The following is a 20809-nucleotide window of genomic DNA, read 5'->3' as shown; positions in this document are numbered from 1 at the left end:
CCATGACAACAATTCAGGACTCTGTTTTCTTAACGGATGGATTTACCTCTGAGCAAGATTGACCCATTCTTTCCTTTAAATACAAGAGAATAATCTTTAAGAACTCAAAACTGCCAAGGAGAAATGCATTACATAAGCTTGAAACCGTTATTTTCTCCATAGAAAAGCAATTACTTGTTAAACAAGAGAAAACTAATCAACGAACCAAGATCCCATGAAATCAGGTTTCTTCTGCAGAAATTTAGGTGTTTCCTAAGTTTATCTAAAAATTTTTTGAAAAGTTTGTTGTTGACCAAGTTTAAAATGCTCATGAGTGAATTTTGCTTATGTACATTTGAAACACTGTTCTATCACAATAGTTTCATTATTCATTATAATTATTCATTATTTCATGAAGAAAACTTAAAGTTAGGACTGTCCAAAGGAGATTCTCTATCTACTTGAATAGACTTCCAGCAAAACAAATGCAACTGTGTGCCTTAAAGATATCTGCATTACTTTCTGATATGTTACTCTAGCTCAGTGTTAAAACTAAAGCTCCCTAAGGAATCATAAAACTGAGAAGGGGAAAAATCTAAAGACTGAACAACACTGATATGTGAAGCATGTAAAACCACTTCAGGGTTTTTGATCACTGTAAGCAACCTAGAACCTCCTGCTGCCATTTGGAACACACCAACAGACTGAGATTCAAACAAATTTGAAGTTGCTGTCAGAAACACTGCAAATAAACTGTGGTAGGCACTAAAGGGAAATGTAACTATGTAGCCCAATGTGAAAGGAATGAATGACATGTTTAACCTGGAAAGTATTTGGAAATATAAACCACCAATTAATAAAATGAAACCAGATCCTAACCCTCCATGTTAGACTCTTAAGATTAAAAACATAACTTACAGAGCTCAGAAAGATCACACAGATGTCAAGCCTCTCAAATATGTTATAGGAGAAAAGAAGCAAAAAACCAAACCACCCACCACCCCAGAATCAGTTATGATTCAGACCGTTGTTAATGCAGTTTCCTCAGGTTCCATTAGCTCACAGTGTTTCATGCTCTTCATAGTTAGACTTTAACATCATCAGTAGGCTGACAAGGATAGTGCATAGTCTAGTTGGCACGTTACTAAAAACTTCAAGTTATTCTGGATCGGTCCCTTCCAACCCTTGGGATACTGTGATTCCCAGTAATTTAAGATTTAGTCATGATTTTGCATCCCCCCTGACTGGTGACTGTATTACTGCTGGTTGCCACAATATTTATGCATACATATGTATATTCTTATTAGGAAAATACACATGTTCATTAAACCAATTAAATCAAGCAGATTGATTTCTTATTTTCCTTCAGTAAGATAACTGATTGTCTAGACAAAGGAAATGCAGTAGCTTTTATCTTCTGGACTTCAATAAAGCAGTTGATACAGTGGCTTTTCAAAATTTATTAGTCGGTTAGAAAGAAATTAGAGAGAATAACAGACTGACTAATCAGGAAATGGCAGAGTTGAAACAGTAATAAGAGTTCCTTGAGACTCAGTGGCAGGGCTAATTTTATTTCGGATTTTCACTGAACACTACAGCAAAAATTGCAGAAGCTTTATAATAAAATTTAAAAGGCAGAATCTGTAACAAGTAAAACCACAAAGGGATACAGAAAGAATTACACACGGGAGACCTGAGTAATAGACACGTAACTGTATCAAGTACAAGGTGATGCATTCAATTAGTAAGAACTAGCACTTCCTCTACAAGCTAGAGGCATGCCAGTTCAGGAAACAGCACAAAAAGACTTCAGCATACCATTCATTGGCAGGCTGAGTATGAGAAATCAACAACTTTGAAAAAAGCAAATTCCTTTTCAGACACGTCAGGAAAGGTATTTCCAATTTATCAGCAATACTGTATACACTTGACATTCATATTCAAGAAACAGGATTAAGAATGCTGGTAAGAATGGTGAACCACTTTTAGGTAATAAAATAGGTCAATTTATTAATTTTTTTATCATCACAAAACAAGAGCTGAAAGGAGATACGATTATTTTAAATGAATGCAACTGCCCATTGACATCAAAGGACAGAGATCTATTTAAACTAAGGCAGTACTCTCCAGACTTCAAAACTGGGGCTGCTGGAAATCAGAGAAGGGCAATGGACCTTCCAATTTCATGTTCTCACTGACATTTGACACAAGAGACATTCTTAGCATATGCTGATAAAACAAATTAAAGTTATACCGCTCCTCCAAAAGACCATATTTTTGAATGTAATTGAAACATTGTAAATTGCTTTTGAGCTTTACTCCTCTTGAATTCTTTTGGGCACTGCTTGGCTGCAGTTATGCCTGTATTGCCCTGCAGGCTATGACTGTTATTCTAGACCAGAGAAGAGATATCCTGCTCTGAAGTCTGAATCATCTTTAACCACTTAGCCTACGCACATCCAATATGCAGCATGACAAATTCAGACAAATCTGAATTCCTGTCTGGTTCTGAGGTGCTTGAATAAGTATGAGCATTTTCCTGCTTATAACAGTTATTGTTGTGCTAATTACATATATCAGTATGAGCACAGATCAGTATTTTATTCCACACACTTCTTATCAGATTACTCATAATATATTCAAATTACTTTAAATGGAAAGAAAAACAAACAAAAAACCACACCCCCAAAAAACCACACAACAACAAAAATCCCAAAACACTCAAACCAAGCCCCCCCAAGAATCAAAAGTTACTACCTATTTTAAAATTCATTTTAAGAAATATTCCTTATGACATATATTCACACCGCCACAATAAGAGATATTCCTGCATCAAAATCCCCTTATACTTTAAAGAGTTTAGCCTTAAATCTTCATAAATTTAGCCTGAAGCCAGTTTTCATACCCACCAAAACTCAGAGACCATGAATTTATAAAGGACATGCTGACAGAGCTGAACTTTTATCAGAGTATTCTCACTGCTATATTAAACACTTAATTTCCTTTCCAGTAGTTCTATGTAACAAACATATAGAAGCAAAGGATAACAGCCTTCACAGGCTTCCCTGTGACTCTAAGAACAAGAGTAATGAAGATATTATTTATATCTCAGTTCAAAAAAGTAACTGTTAATTAAAAAACAAGGGCACAGGCTGAATCCAAATTTACTAATTGTCTCTTAACCCTTTTATTTATTAGAATCCCCCTTTGTCACATACTTACTATTACTTTACCTCTTTCAAAACAAAAATCTTCATTCTTTCTCTGAGATTCAAGTCATTCAGATTCAGTGCACCTGTTCTCACTGTTCTGAATGGTCAATTCAATTTTTAGATGGCTTTAACTCACTGAACTAACCAACATCAATCTTCATCCCCTCTAGAAAACAAAACAAAATACAAATTTTACACATTAAAAAAACCCACTGTCCTGGTTTAGCAGTAGCAGTCATTTTTTCTACTGGTGCAGTGCTGTGTTTTGACTTTTGGCCTGGGAATAATACTGATAAAGCTGATGTTTTCAGTTGCTGGTCAGAATGTTTACCCTGAGCAAGGACTTTGTGAGTCTCATGCTCTGCCAGGGAGGAGGAGAAGCCGGGAGGAAGCAGGGACAGGACACCTGACCCAAACTAGCCAAAGAGGTATTCCATACCATAGCACGTCATGCCCAGGATGTAGAACTGAGAGTCCCCGGAAGGGCTGGATCATGGCAGGGTGGGGGTGAGGTACCGGTTGGTGAGCGGTTGTATTCTCTTGCTTGTTATTTCCTTTATCATTATTACTATTAGTGGTAGCAGTAGTGGTTTGTGTTATACCTTAGTTATTAAACTGTTCTTATCTCAACCCGTGGGAGCTGCATTCTTTTGATTCTCCTCCCCGTCCCTCCAGAAGCGGAGGGAAGAAAGGTGGGGGGGAAGTAGACTGCGTGGTTCTAATTTACGGCCTGGGCTTAAACCACGACACCCACCATGTTTCTGAACTGAACATTCCATTTACAAAATATAGAAGACATTACATAATTCCTAATTGTGAAATTCTAACCAAATTCCACAATATACTTCCCTCCAGGCATGTAAGACAAAATTATGTTATAGTAACAACCTGCACGTTCAAGTTCAAAGAACAGCAAACAAAATGACAGACTAAACACAGTGATAGCTACACAGTTTCCCAACAGAAATGTGAGGGAAGCTGCAAATCACATTAGTAATATTTTGGAATTCAGTCCAAAATGTTTCAATGGAAAGAGTCTGTTCTGCTGAATTACTACTTCATTATGGTTATGGCAACTCTTTCCTGAAAATACTTTATCGTGATGACATGTTGATTGTCTATAAACCTCCCAGGCATGGGTTTCCAGATTCTTTATTCCAAAGGTACTCCTACCGAAGCTTTAATCCTCAGTCTTCATCTCACTTACTTTTACCTAGTAAAACTGCATTAAAACCTGAGTTTCTCCCCCTTCTTTCAGGTCCTATCAGCCATATATAAGTGAATTTCTTCATCTTGATTTTGTAAAATAACCACCAAGGCAAGGACTAGAAGCTGACACACTATTCTCCTCCAGATTGCCCAAAGTCTCTACTATCACTGTGTAGGCCAATATACCTCCCACCCCTCATCTGATTACAGGAGAGCTGTAATCAATTTTCCTATTACAGACTGTTAGAAGCCAGTCTGAGGTATGATCTGATGGCCAGGAATGTATTCCATCCAGACTACTGGTCGATTAACTCCTGAAAGGGTACTTGACCTCCATCTTGAAAGTTTACGGAGCATATCGCTTTCGTGTTGGCACATGGACATCCGTAAAAGAGATGATATAGTGGACACCAATCTGGCAAAATTAGAGTCACATTTTTCAAAAGTATGTAGAGTCTGAAAATGGTGGTGGCCAACTTCTTTAGGCAGCTTTAAAGGCATCTAAGTAGGTATAGGTTGACTAAAAGTACCTCAAGTAGCTAAAAAATGGAAAATTGGATGTTTAACTTCATTAGAATGCATCCATACAGCAGCCCACTGGCATCTTTAGGTGTGTAAATATCTCCAGTCTGAATATCTTTCTAAATTCAACCCATAAGCCTTAGCATAATCTCCAGCTACAGTGAAAATTGATGTGAGGGAAGGCAGGTGGGAAAGAAGAGAAAACAGTCAAGACCTCACGTTTGATTCCTAAAAAGCACCTTAAACAATCCAGTACCATTCCAGACCTTCCAGGTTGTTTTTTCCAGTCCAGTGGATAAGCTATAATTTCCTCAATGACTACTGTGGCATGAGTTAGTTGCATCCTTTATCTGTTAAGACAATATCTGGAAAACTGGCTTTTTTCTTGCTTTTTGTTTGCACTGGAGTGGAGCATCTATGTTAAAACACAAAAAGTAACTGATAAAAGTGACATGAAAGAGAGCCTGCCACAAATTACATGAACCCCAAGGTGAACAAAAATTCTTATATAATAAGAATCAACTCCGTTTTTGTAGCTGCCAACTGAACAAAAAATATTCAATGAAATCCATGCCAAATCTTTTGTTTAAGAGAGATGTGTCTTGTGCTTTAAAAGACAGCCTAATGAGGAAGGACCATGAAACTGAGGCTGTCACAAGCCTCACTGTCACTTTTCAGAAGTCTAGACATTTGCCAGCAGACCAAATAAAGCTGACTAAAGTCCTTTTGTGAAGGTTTTAGCATCTCTGTCAAGCCTTTGCTAGTTAGAGCTGCTAGCTCTGCACCGCTAGGTTACTGCCATGCTGGCTGCCCCAGTGGAAGCTGCTCTAGTCAAATGGGACCCTACAACAACAAAAAGTGCTGGGGAGTCCATGGCAAATCACATTTGACTCACTACTGAAACACATCTTCAAGTTTCTGAACTGAACGATAGGAACTCCAACAGTAAGTTGTGACATGAGCATATCAAAAGTTCACAGGAAATTCAACAAGTTCCATGAAGATCAGTGAGGCATCTATCCTTGCTTTTTCTCTTTACTTTTCTTCAACAAATTCCTTTTCCATTCCAAGTAAGACTGTTCTGAAAATACTAGATTCATATATGATTTCTTGAGACTTTTCTGTACATTTACAGTACAGAAAGTTTTCATTAAGAAGAAATTTTCAGAGCTAAATTACATCCAGAGCTCAATTCAAATGCATTAAAAATACTAACATGTGGATGACTTTCTGGCAAAAAATGGCCATGTACCCAGATCAGCAAGTGCCTACGTGGAGTTCGACATGCACTAAGGGACAACAAAAGGTGAAGGAGGATGGGAGTGAGGCACTGCGAGTGAGCATCCCAGCAAGATAAGAAGGAGCTGGAATTCACTGAGTTGCTAAATTGAGGACTGTTGGAAAACTTTGAAGGTCAGGTTCTCACACCTGTGCTTAACCAATTATATGTTAGTTGTTAAGGGCCTTAAAGATATGTATCCAATCACAATGGGCCAAGTTAGTGCAAACAACTTTAAGAAATAGTATATAAAGAGTTAGTTTTCTATAATAAATGGCTTTTGTCTCATCACATCGATCTCCGACTGAGTCCATTCTGCGACACTAACAGCTCTGGGGGAGGAAATGCAGATTGCACTGACATACTGCAAACGTCATTTTCCATCATAAAACCTGCTACAATTAATATTATCTTTAAGACTGCCTGGAGTATCCAGTTAAACATAATGTCTTCGCTCATTCAGGAAGTATCTTAACTTTAATACATCCTTGCTCATGATGAGGATTTACTCCTGAAACAGAAGTCTGGTTACCTATGTTCATCCATGTTCTTGATTCAAATAGCTACAGCTGCCTGTCAAACACCTCCTAATACTTTCAGTAAGGTATGACTTTAGCAAGGTATGACTTCAGCTTTTATCTTCAAGCAGTGCATAGCATTGCCATCTCTTAGTTGAACAGTTGTTAACTCCAGAGGTGAGTACATTTAACTTTAAATTAAGAGTATCTCTTTCTCTTCCTCTACAGAAACTACATTTGCACGTGATAAGAGGGTCCAATTCCTTGTCGCAATACTGCCGTGCAGACACACTTTCTGTCGGAGGTCTGGCAGCATAGTTTGCAAAATATTCCTGAGAGTTCCCTACAAATAACATGCAGCTAGGTCTCATTGACAGAAACTGACATACTCAACTGCTTTCCACAGGGTAAACACACTAACCCCATACTATAGACAGGCTTGCCTGAACTCTGAAGCTGTCCAAACAGATCAAGCACAAAAGGAAAAGCACTGTGGCCTTTTATCCAGATACTTCCCCACTGGGTAATTTCTGTGTGGCACAGACACTTTGAGCCTGAGGTAGAGCTGTTAGATTGTTAGAAGCAATGTGGGCAGGAGCTGAAGGGCCATGCAGCTCACAGGTTCAGCATCCTCCAGCTCACTCCAAAGACATTTCACACTCTTCAGCCTACACATTATATATAAAGATTTATGCAAACGTGAGGACAGAAAACTTGCCATCAAAAGGCATGCATAGAGACCGCACACTTTGCAAAACTTTGCAATGGTGCCATATTCAATTAGATAACCAACATTAAAAATAATTATCTGCTGCCATGAGGCTTTTGTTATAAAAATGGGATGATATACATGCAGATTTCTTCAGACTAACAGGGCCACCACTGTCCTTCCTTGCACAAATATTTTTCAGTGAATAAATTGCTGCAAGTTAATATTCAGTACCAAAATATTCTGAATATAGTAACATTTTCATAAAACCCGAGAGGAGATGCAGTACGCACTGCAAACAACTCTGTATTTGAACTAATGCCACCAGAGAAATACTGTGGTCACACGTTACCTCCACGTTCAGATACAGACATTAGAGGAAAGGACTGATTAACAGAACTGGTAAAAATCCCATTCTGGATATGAAGCTAACAATGTAACAATAAAAGCCCTGCTTCTTCAATTTTCCTCTCTAAAAAGGAAAGGTTAAGGAGAGACACAGTTAACTTCATTAGTGGTTACAAGTGCCATATAGATTTAGAAATAGGAAAAAGCACTAATAAATAAATAAATAAATAAAGACACCTGCTATTTCAGCTCTTTTCTTCTAACATCCTGAAGAAACCATACCTCAAAAAGTAGAACCTTTTCTAACACACTGTGTGAATGTAAATACACATACACATGTTCTTCCAGTATACATAGGAACTGTTCTGTTTACATAGGACACTGACCTTCAACGTATTCTGCATTTTGATACAGACCATTTTCATCTTGCTTAGGATTTTGTTATTATTGACTCTAGAAACACCATATGGAAGAAAAGTCAGAGCACTAGACAGCACACACTGCTCTTTTAGACCATGTGGGACAAACTCCAATCTTTTCACCCAGCTTATAAAATAAACTACTTAAATGCGATCTTCTCAGTGATTTGAAAACTGGGAAAGGAGGAAGAGATTAAAAAGGAACAACTGAACCCCTCCTCTAAAAATGAATTTAAAAAAACTTCATGTAAATAAATGCACCCTTCAGAATTTCAGCCTTCTCTCTTGGAAATGTTATTATTGCTCAGATACTAACCTATATTCTGGGCTGCAAGCAGCACCCCGCCCTCAGACTTCCTGCCAGTCCAGGCTCCAGAAATTATGCCATGTGGAAATATTGACTCACCCAGTCAGCTAGAGCTGACAAGTTTAAAGTACCATCAGGCCAAGGATCTTGCTAGAAACAAACCCTTTCCCCCCAAAAGCATCCCCTAACCAAACCAAAACCACTTCAAGAGAAATAAATCATACAAGATGAAACATTCTTGGCCCTCTTTCCCCCAACATTTCAAGGCTCCTTTGACCAACACCACCACTTAAAGCAGGATTCATTTCATGGAAGACAAGAAAATAAAATAACTTCAGAAATTGGAGGCAAAACCAAATGTCCCCCAAACCCACTGTATTTTTTGGTGAGGTGTTGTTACAGGTCTTTTTACAGCATCAGCATTGGCTAATTTGGGAGAAAGTGTTTATCTGCTTAAAATAAGTGCTAATAATAATGTACAATTATTATACTAATTCAATCACAATTAAAACATTTCCCTCTTTGAAAAAGGCAACTTAAATGTTTCATTGAAAAATTAAGTGGCTTTACTAAAGTATGATAAGCTTTATCTCATAGTTTGTAGCACTAAATCTGAATGAACCATGAATAAATCACATGAATGAGAAATCACAATTAAAATGAAGTTACTTGAAATTACTATTTTGGTGTAGGTAAGCAAACTACACACAATTCCATATTCCCTGAATAGGACATTTTTTTTTAAGATAGTAAGAAATAGACTTCCATAACTCACCATATTGCACTTGCTAGTAATACCAGCACACACTGGCTGCATTTTTCAAGGAAAATAAAACATGCATTTTACTTCCAGTTGTTTTAGCTACTAATGCTCTAAGTTCCATGTTTATAGAGGCTGAAACTGAATTTGTTCCCCCTTCTCTAATTTTCATACTCAATATCACACACACAAAAAACCACTACAACTTATTATATTCAATATTAGCATATTAGTGACTGCAGAAGCAACTGACACTAACACCACCACCTAACCTAAAAGCCTTAGGTACAGAAAACAGGAATGTGCAGGTATAGTGTAACCACATGGACTCCGGATTAGCAAAGCAATTGTAGAGAAGCATAGTCTTCATTTTACCTAAGCTTTCTATTTTCATCACACAATTTTGTAGTCTTTGTGTTATTCTTATTTTAGTGAATTCTGTATTCAGAATTTGTTTGTATACAAACTCAAAGACCTACTATCTTGAGGCTTCACAGTACTGATAGCTATTTCTCCAGCAACTCCTTCCATAGCCTAACATGTCATTACTCTTTCTAACAGTAATGCCAAAGGAACTGGGACTTGAAACCCACTCCAGAGATCCAGCTCTACCTGTACACAAACACACACATCCAGCTCTAACAGTATGCAAGCCTGAGATAGAAATGGGTGGGCTATTTAAGTTCTTAGCATATCAAAGTTTGGCCACCTTTATAATTCAATCTCTCTGCCCCTGCACATGAGTCTCCTTTCCCCCTGACACTTTCTGCCTGTCACATCTCTAGCAATCTTTTTGCTTGACCAGCTACTTCCCATCTCCCACTCGCATGCCAAAATCAAATTTCAGCAGTCATGAAACAGAAAACAGCCAAACAAACTACTTCAGCATGGTGTGTCATCTACAATAGCAATGATGGGACCACCCTGCTATGCACTGTTAGACTGGTCCTCTAGAACACATCTAGAACTGAGACTCTGAGATTCTTCCTAGCCTCCCAGTATGCACTTTGTATTGGAATGTTGGCCGGACACTCACCACATCTCTCCTCCTGGTTTCTAGGAGAGGACTGGTAACTGATAAGGCCAAGGATGTCTTAACAGACAATGAATCTCTGGACACAAGTCTCGCACAGTGTTGTACATACATGGAAACAGTCTTTCACGAAGCCTCTAAATGGAACAGGGTATACGTATCTACATTTTAATTTATACTGCAAGGACAGTCATTTTTCTGTCATACCCAAGCCTGAAAGCCATTTGGGCATAGTTAATTATTGAGAAACTTTCTTGTTACAGGGGTGATGTTATTTCAGAACAGGGTAGCAATAATTGGGCAGTAACTGTCCAGAGCTTCCATACTGAGAGATAATTTCTTGAGCATGAGCCTTGCAATTACTTCTTTTTGAAGAGCTGCCAAGTTATTCCCCAGGAACAGAGGCAGTGAGGATCTATAGCTATAACAAATCAAGGATCTCCATGCTTGATTTTACTAAGGCAGCTGTGTGTCAAGATCCAAGCCTTGCAAGTATCTCAAAGATGGACTGCCTGCTGCTTTCTACAGGAAATAAATCACATTTGTCCCCCACAACACAGATTTTGTCAGGAAGAACACATCCTGTCTGAAGTAATCTCACCAGAGAAATAGTCTTCTCCAAAACCAAACTTACAAATCTGCATTTTATGACAGAACAGATCTATACAGCAGCTCATGCTGCACATGCTGTTGCAATCAAAGGAATTAGCTTTTATCACTCAATGCATCTAGAAAAAAAAGTTTAGAGCTTTTGACTGCTTCTGACACTCCCAGTAAAACTCCTAGAGAAGGGAACATAAAACTGTAATCCAATGCTGCCTCTGGTCCTGCTCCCAGATTTTGGTGGAAGTAGTACAGACATAAATGTGATAGGCAGTAACACACCTGCCTAATTTTGTGCTAGCAGATGCAAAAGAGGGAAGGTGGTATCCTCCACTCTTACTTCTGCTCCATAGAGATCCAGTGATTTCTTTGTTTTGCCTAACAATAACACAGTGACAAATGCCCATAGTCTTCTATAGAACCAAAAACCTAAGCAATGTAGGCAACAATAACTGACCATGAGACACACAAAGCAAGAACACTTCAGCCTCCACCAGAAATAATTGTACATAGTTAAAAAGTTTTCTTCTAATCCCATAAGAATACATACTCTAGGATTGGTACAAATGTACTACTCCTTGGTGTGCACGACAACAAACTTGCTTATCAACTTGTAGACAAAATAATTTTTTTAAATTTATTTCTAGTGAAAGCCTCAATTTCACTTGAATATGACTCAGGTGTAATATTTACAGGCAAAAGTGATAGAACAGTCTTTGCAAATTGGTATCTCTGGCTTTGTTCTGAACAAAGTTACCTCAAAAGCTCTATGAACCATTACATACAAACCGTTACAATGGTTGTTTTAAATACTGTGCCTTACTGATACATGCTGAAGCTGGCAGAGAAAACTGGGTAAGAACAACAAAGATAGGGGAAGGAGGTATAAGCAAAATAGACACAGTGTTCCGTACTCCAAATTGAAATAAAATTAAAAAAGAATTTAAAAAATTAAAAAAAAAATTAAAAAAGGGAAAAATGAAACCTTTCTAAAATTGTTTGGATAATTGTGACTTGCAGCTTTTTCATTTCACATTAGTGATACTGCATATATAACAAAGGATATAAGGATAATAAGACTGCAAGAATAAGCATCAACAGCTGCATGGTACTATAAAAAACTTCAACTATTCTTGCTTTAAAAATATCATAGCTGTGATGAAAAGAACTCCAGAGGGGAAAAAAGAAAAAGAAAGAAAAAATCCACCAAATTCTCAAAACCCCAGAATGCTGGGAAAACACACCAAACATACTAAACATAATCCTGCCTGATGTTACTGTGCCAGCAACTGCTTGACAAAGATCCATGACCTCATCAATGAGTAATAAATTCAAGGTGAGGGAAGGCAGCTTACTTCTCAGTGAAAGGAAATCTCATATACCACAAAGTGCTGTAACACTACAAAGGAGTTGATACTGTGTGCACTGAAACCCTGAGTTCAACTGTTGATGTTTGTAATGTTCATTCACATTTATGCTGTAGAGATTTTCAGAACAGCAAATGCACTACGCTTTGACCATGCTACTGACTATATTTGTCCTTTGTTCTCCTAGTATTCCAGTCAACATTGCACAAACTGCAAATGGTTTATTAAAAAACTGCATGTTAGAAAGCTGGACTTTTTTCCCTTCCTTTTATGATCATGCAATCCATGGTGAAGAGGACAAAACAAAGAACAGATCAAAACAAAATCCCCATTTCTGGCATGAAAAAAGGCAAGCATGGAGAATTTCAGCCACATGGGAATTTGCTTCTATAGTACACTGCATAATGATTGCATAAAGAGGCTTTGATTACTGTAAAATTCAATGATACATGCATTTCTAACAACACTGGAATTCCTAAATGATTACATAAACCTTGCATGTTTATTCATCAAATATTTAAAGTACAGCATAATTCAAACCATTTAACTAGTTTACTCAGAGCAATTTATTATGCTCTTCTAACAAAAACTTGCTCAAGAAGATAGTCTCACATTAAGCCCAACACATGCAATTCTTTTTTAAATAGAATTATTTCCTCAGCTTTAATTTGAAAGTACAAAATTTCAAACGCAAACATTTCCTGGTGCAAATATATCCATAACTGTAAAGAACACTCTTGTGAGACACATGGTAATGGAGAAAAATCTGTTTTAATAAACTGAATTTGTTCCGTTTTCCCAGAACATAACACAAAAACTTGAAAAGAAAAATCTGTTTCCAAACTGGTTTTAAGTGCCTGCTTTCATAACACAACAGCAAAAGTAGATTTACTTCTGCTCCATATATATTTCTTTTCATCCTTTCAATCCTTATTGCATCTAAATATATTAGGTATCACATTTTTGACATATTTTTGCCATTGAAGGACTAGATTTTAAATATGCTGAACCTTTTACTTTTTTACATCAATATTGGTAAGTGTCTTTCTCTGAGGAGAGACGGAGGAGGTAGCTAGCAAAATTTGCTTTTGCACAGGAGTTAGTGGGGCTCATTGAAAAAGCTTTAAATTAGATTTGAAGGGGAAAGGGGGTAAAACCAGGCTTACCTGACATAAGCCTGGAGGCCCAGTGTTAGAAGGATGGTGTGCTAGCAATGTCCTTAGGTCTGCCATCTCAGTGGAGGTAGGGGACGGAGATCTATGTGGCAGCAAAGACGCAAGGGCTATTGATGTGTTAGAAACCAGTGAAGCACTAGAGAATGGTCACATAGGAATTAGGGCTTCTACCCCAAAAAAGGTGGGGTTCAATAGCCCAGCTGAAGCGCATTGACACCAATGCATGCAGCATGGGCAACAAACAGGAAGAGCTGGAAGCCATTTTGCGGTGGGAAAACTACGACATAGTTGCCATCACAGAAACACAGTGGGATGACTGTGACAACCGGAGTGCTGCAATGGATGGCTCTAGACTCTTCAAAGGGAGAGGCAACGAAAGAAAGGTGGTGGGGTAGCCCTGAATGTTAGGGACTGTCTTGATTATCTAGAGATTAATCTGTAGATGGCAATGACAGGCTTGAGTGTCTATGGGTAAGAATCAGGGTAAAGACCAACAAAACAGGTTATAGTGGTGGGAGTTTGTTACAGACCACTCAACCAGGAAGAAGAGGCAGGTGAAATGTTCTGTAAGCAGCTGAGAGAAGTCTCATAGTTGCTAGCCTGCATTGTTGTGGGGGACTTCAACTTACCAGATGACTGCTGGAAACACAACATAGCAGAGAGCCAGCAGTCTCAAAGGTTCCTGGAGACCTTCCTGACTCAGCTGGTGAGCGAGCCAACTAGGGAAGGTGCCCACTGGACCTGTTTGTGAACAGAGAAGGACTTGTGGGTGATGTGACAGTTGGATGCCATCTTGAGCACAATAATAATGAAATTATAGAGTTTTTGATTCTTGAAGAAGTAAATATAAGGGGCTCAGCAGAACTGCTACCTTAGTCTTTTGGAGGGCAGACGTCAGCCTTTTTAGGAGACTGGTTGACAGAATCCATTGGAAGGAGAGTCTAGGAAAGCTGGAAATTCTTAGAGAAGGAAATCTTAAACATGCAGGAGCAGGCTGTCCCCATGTGCCAAAAGATGAGCCACCAGAAAGAGGACTGGCATGGCTGAACAGACAGCTGCAGCTGGAACTCCGGAATAAATAGACCTTACGAACTTCAGCAAAAGGGGTGGGCAACTCAGGAGGACTACAAGGATGTTGTGAGGTTGTGAAGGGAAAAAATTAGAAGGGCCAAAACCCAACGAGAAATTAATCTGGCTACCACTGCAAACAACAAATATAAATGGTTCTATAAATACAGTAGCAAAAAAAGGAGGGACAAAGAGAATCCCCATCCTTTACTGCAAACAGAGTTACACAAAGGACGACGAAAAGGCTGAGCCTACTTAATGCCTTCTCTGCCTTAGTCTTTCATAGTAAGGCCAGTCATTCTCCAGGTACCCAGTCCCCTGAGCTGGGAAAGCTGATCATTCACCTGCTAAGAAAGGGAAATCACCAGTGAGGACAGACATTATCCTTTGAGTCATTCAAACATTCTCATGTTGCTGCCTTTCGTACAAGGAAATCCTTCATGCTTGCAGTGCCCGGGCTGCCCATGAGGGCTGCAGCACCCTGCTTGACAAGAGCACTAGCCACCCCTCCCGAGTAGCTGCTCCTCCAGTGTCTCCTCCAAGGAATGCCAGGTCAAAGGCACTACGAAGGAAAGCATATCAACCGTTTGAAAGGAAAAAAGCATGTTCTCCAACCTGAGGTCATGTTTTCACAGCCAGCTTGATCCACACTTACTAAATGAACACCATGCTCTTCTTCCTCTATTCACTGCTTTGCGCATATTTCAGAGGAAAATATTCCAGCCTTCTATAGCAGGCACGTGACCCTTGAAGCCTAAAAATCATCATTAGAAATGATAGGGCGGTGCAATAATCACCTTGGATTTGTTTGACTATTCCTATGTGCTCCATGCCAGTTGAGTGAGGGATGGAGCAATGAAGGATATCTATGAATATGCATACACAAGTACTCATGGAAAAATGACACATTTGTAAGCTTTCTGGACAGTGCTACAGAGATTAGAACAATCACACCTATGTTACTGAAATCCTTAGCTGGTTAAACAAAAACCTACAGGAAAACGTTATCTTTTACTATTTGGCTCTTTTATTTCTAAGCAATTTCCAAGGCAACCCTTCACATTGTTACAGAATACAATTAATTAGTCTCATCACTATGTAGTTTTACAACAGTTTTCCAAAATGTTAGTTCTCAGAGCAAGCCTTTGCCTCATGTGAGGCCGCAGTAACACTTGATTGATAGAGCAGGTAGAAAAGGAAAAGAAAATGGAAAAGTTACAAATAGTCGATTACAACTTTCCCTGAAGATACAGCAATAGGGAGGAGTTTGCCTTAAATAGGAAAAAAATAATAAGAGGGTATGAGAAAGAGTAGGATGAAAAGTAGAATGCGTTCAAAGAGAGAAGAATTTTGGAAAGTCAAATCCTCCCATTGAATTTTCAAGGGCTAAGCACAAAAAGCAGTAAGGCTACAAATGGACTTTAAGTCTATACCTGTAACTTTCCTGGTCTTGATGCTTATCCCCAGTTCTCTTACAGATACACTAAGATATACAAAATCTGATTTGTACCCTCAGCTACTTCAAAGAAAGATTTTATTTCAATATAAACCCAAAGGAAAGTTAGCAGTTTGAATTTCCCTTTATGTATCCAGACTTTTAAAAAATTCTGAGAAAGACTGACAAATACTACTTCAGGTGGATTCCACATGCATGTGCCCAGAAGAATAAAAAGATCTCTCTCCCTCCCAGTATCTCTAACATTAGCATTTAGTAAGAATCTATAGTTTGATGCAAAAGGAAAACTACATCTATCAGCAAGTATGTATTTGTGAAAAAAAAAATAAATAAAATAAAAAATTTACATGATGTTGAAGAGACATATGAACATCTGAAGCTTTACTGCACGTATTTCTGTTGATAGGACCATGGTACTATACAGTACTGCTCTATTAAGAAGAATGAGATATTAAGAGTTTCTAATTTAAGGCCATATTTTCCTAAAAATCCTGCAGAGATGACAGTGACCAGAACTGAGAAAAAGAAGAATTTAGTGGTTTTTCTTTAAACAAAGTCAAGCACTTCCAACACCACTTTAAGTTTTAAAGAAAAACAGCTGGAGTAGTTTTAGCATTCACAAGAGGGAGGAACTGAGAGCACTCCAGTACAGGCAGAGTGCAGGTAGATGATGGACAAGCTTTCACATTTATCTCTGCTAATGCATTTCACAATCTGCTCTGCAGCGTTCCTAATATTCAAGCCATGAGGCCTCTTCAGCGGAGATGACAAACCACACTAAAAAGTGTGTGGTGGTTTTGTGATATAGATCGATGCCCACGAGGGAACGTGGAATGCTGTCACTTCAGATTTGTCTTCACAACCAGACTCACAACACATTTTTTAATGACAGGCAGTCTTCATTTTCCACTCACTCCAGTGTGATTCCATTTTAACAAGGATACTTGCAATACAGAGAAGCACACAAAGAAAAACCTTTTGCAAATTTTCATTCATAGTAAGAAAGTTCAATAGAAGATTCAAATCTCTTCAGTTAAAAGACATGCAATTTGAAGCCTAAATAATCTAAATTTTCACTTTATAACATATGTTTCCACATCCGAAACTTCACTTTTATCCCTCCTACTCTTAAAATTACCAAATTAATCTGATTTTATTCTCAGCGATTAAGAGAAAATTTGGGAAATAATAAATGCATGACCAGACTGTAGAATGTGTAAATATTTCGACTGAATTTTATACATCCCATTTCTCCTTGCTCTCAGGAGATTGCACTGGAGTGGCTGTTTATATGTAAATGTGAATTCCAGTACTTATATCCATCCAAAGGAGATTATATCTACCTGTTGGTCTTTAAGGTAAACAGCAAAGACATCCATTAAATCAGTAACCTTAGTTAGGATATGAAGTCTCCCTCTCCTCTTGAAAATAAGGGGAAACTGTGAAGGAGTGATGCAGAGACCAGACACAGAAAGTTGCCAACAAGGACAGCTTTTACAAGATCTTGTTGCATTAAAATACACATAATCCCACCACACAAGACACAAACATTTTTCAAACCCACTTTACAGATAGAAAAGTCAGTGTAATGAGAATTTCAGATATAAATGAGGCAACAGAAGAACCAATCTTGGAAAACAAACAAACAAAAGTCTCACCAGAGCTAAATGTTACAGTACAGTAAATATAGCCACACTGCTCAACAAATGAAGTTCAGAATTCTTGCTGCAGGACACAAGTATACATGTTCTAAACACAGAACAGAAAGACTGCCCCCTCCCAAATTAGTCACTAAGCACTCCCTCCTCTTAATATAACACAAATTCATCTATTTTGTATTTCCTGTGAGTCCGTCACGTGGCAGTGCCACCTGACTTGTGCTAAGCGGTATTTTCAAAGAGAACGAATCTGGCTTCAGCTTTAAAACTTGCTAGACCAAACTTGCATGCTTATACGAAAGACAAGAACAGCATGTCTGTGCAAAAGCGGTACAGAGGTAATATTTTAACAGCGTATGAGCCTCTAATTCCAATTTTCTTGAACAATGACTTAACAGGTGTAGCCCCATCACTACAACAAAACTCAGCTATCCAAAGTCTTCAAGACAGTGCAGCTCAAGCTGGTATAACATAAACTTGCTCAAGGCAATATGGAAAGAAAATCGTTGTGATGTAGAAACAGATGTCACTGCACATTTTTCAGAACATGGCATTACCCATTGCTTTGTATGTATGGCTCTACTGGATGTATTTGAATTACACTTCTTAACACACTCTATTAGCTTCTTTATTCCAAATACATAAAAGTAAAGTAGGAATAGCATAGTCTTTATTAAAAGTTTCTATTTACACTGCATGGCAGCAATGCCAAAACAAAAATCTGGTTGTTTCTCACTAGGGAGTATCCACTTTCCCTTTAGCGTTATGTGTGCACAAACTGAGCAGTATTTAATTCTTTCTGTATTACAGTAAAAATCCAATGGGTTTGAAAATAAGACCTAATTCTTTCATACGGACAGAGGCAGGTTACCTAAAAACCAAGAAATCACTTTACCCTGTGATGCACCCACTACCCTTTCCCCTGCCTTCTCTATAGTCTTCTATTAGTGGTAGTAAAATCCTGCTGAGTTTAATGCATGCAATTCAATTCCTTTAGTTTCATTTTAATTACACAAGGAAACAAGAAAAGAATAAGCATATATTTGTGATGAAGGATATTAACTACTTTGAACTGGTTAACTGAACTAACCAGGTTTAGTACAGCTCTTTGTGGAAATTCCTACTACTCTAGCTTGTTGCCCAATTTTTGAAAATATTTCGCAGTTGTCAGATTCCAGGTTTATTCTGCCATAGATGCTCATTTGTATGAGCTCGTAACCAGTATGGAAGCATGGCCTAGAAGAGCAAAGTGACCTAGCAGTCTTGGATTCCCCTCCACCCCCAAGTGGATTACCTGGCTAAGAAATGGTGGGGCTACACGTTGTGGCCATAAGCTGTGGCAGCAATTTTTGAGAAACAAGAAAGCCAGCTTTACTGTAGCATGGATCATCAGAACTCTGAAGCCACAGCACTTGGAACAGGCTTACTGCCAAAGGGACACATCCCATTTCTTGGGTCGTGAAGCAACCATTAAGGTCTGCGCAGCTGCAGCTATGCTGGCAATGGTATCAAGCTGTAGCAGATTTAAACCTGACTTTTCCAAATCTATATACACCTCCAGACTCAAAAAAGTCACTTGAATTAATAGAAAAATGCAATGGCTTCCAATTATAGGAAAGTTAAGTTATTAGTTAGATCATTACTAATATTCTAGGATGAAAACAGAAATCCAAATATTGGCACAAATGAAGTCACAGTCTGGGTGGCCCAGGATCATTCACACATGCTGCAGTCTACCTTGATTTAAATCCTATAGCTTATTTAAATTTTTCTTACCTACATCCAGTTGTAAGATGGCTAAGTATTAACATCTTTCCTTATAAAAAAGTATTATAAGCTATAGATCTGGAATGTTTTACATAGCAACTACATAAATGGTATGAAAAAAAGAAAAATATATTCTCTCCTGTGACTTACAAGCTATGTTAATAGCATTCTCTGGGAGAGACTTCACTCCTGTATTATAATTTTAAGGAACAGTTATAAATAGTTCTTAAAAGTTTTCAAAAACTTATCAAATTATATTAATTCTCTAGGCTAGATCTTGCCTTGTGTAAAAAGCAATATACAGAGGTCTGCCGCTAGAAGAGTAGTAGTACAAGGATAACTGAATCAAGTCCACTTTTTTTGCTTACAGATGGGATATTATTTTCTACCATCTGTCAGTCACAATAGAAACTGCAAGGGAAGGGACAAAGTCAAACTCCCTTCGCTCAATTCCCCTATCTGTCCATGGGTGACAATTCTACTGAATAAACAGCAGATCCTATTTTAAGCCCCTGTAGTCTTAAACCATAACTGAAAATTAAAACATAAACACTGTGAAAATGTGCATATATGCCTCTTCTCTGGTTATTCTTAAACAGAAAATATAACTTAATCTCTAAACTGAAAGAAATAAAGATTCTACATCTAAAATATTTCACATATTCCCATTCAAAAAAAAAAAAATCCCAGTAAGGAGACCGATCCAACCTGTTTGCTCACAAGGGTCCAAAATTTAAACAAATATATCAACTATTTTCTATATAAAAAACATTAGAAGTCCTCTAAACATATAACTTTACTTTTGCAAGCAAAGACATTCTCAAGTTGTAAGCTATGCCTTTAATTTCCTTCTTATGGATAATGAACGTGTATACAGTCATGACATGAGTTTGCACAGTCTTTACTCATATTGGGGGCCAATTACAGACATGTAAAGGGCAGTTCAGCTAATTAAATACGGGTATCAAGGGCCATTTTTGATGCCCAAGAGAAAACTATCAGCTAGACTCCAACTGCCACAGAAGAAAACCACACATTTCCCATAGGTCCTATGATATCTTCTAGCTCTATAAGGCTGTCTTAGATCACCTGGAGCACATGAGACGGCACTCAAGGCCTATATTTAGCAGTTACATCACTCAAACAGTCCTGTTGACCTCCATATATCATCTCAAGAGAGTAACTGTTTCTCAGCATAAAAAGCTGACAGTGAAACCAAAAATATGCAATATTGGAACTCAGAATGATTTGCCTTTAACAAGACCTTGGACTCTTACAAACCAGTAATAGCAGCAGCCACTGCAGACCTGCAGGTACCATCATGCAAGAGATCAAAATAAAGTATGATTATCTCTCTCAAACACCAGGTTACAGGCTATACTATCATTCTGGTGTGGGTATATATATTATCAGAAACATT

The 20809-nt window shown here is 38.1% G+C and overlaps 1 protein-coding gene across 3 annotated transcripts in view; it reads right to left on the bottom strand.

Annotated features, from left to right (window-relative positions):
- INPP4B (inositol polyphosphate-4-phosphatase type II B) overlaps nt 1-20809 on the bottom strand; it is a gene marked incomplete at both ends in the record, with an annotated part of 275319 nt that overhangs the window by 143457 nt on the left and 111053 nt on the right. The window lies entirely within an intron of this gene.

This window comes from Psittacula echo (assembly GCF_963264785.1).
Source record: "Psittacula echo genome assembly, chromosome: 1".
Lineage (NCBI taxonomy): Eukaryota > Metazoa > Chordata > Aves > Psittaciformes > Psittacidae > Psittacula > Psittacula echo.
This window is presented reverse-complemented; position numbering and strand designations above follow the sequence as displayed.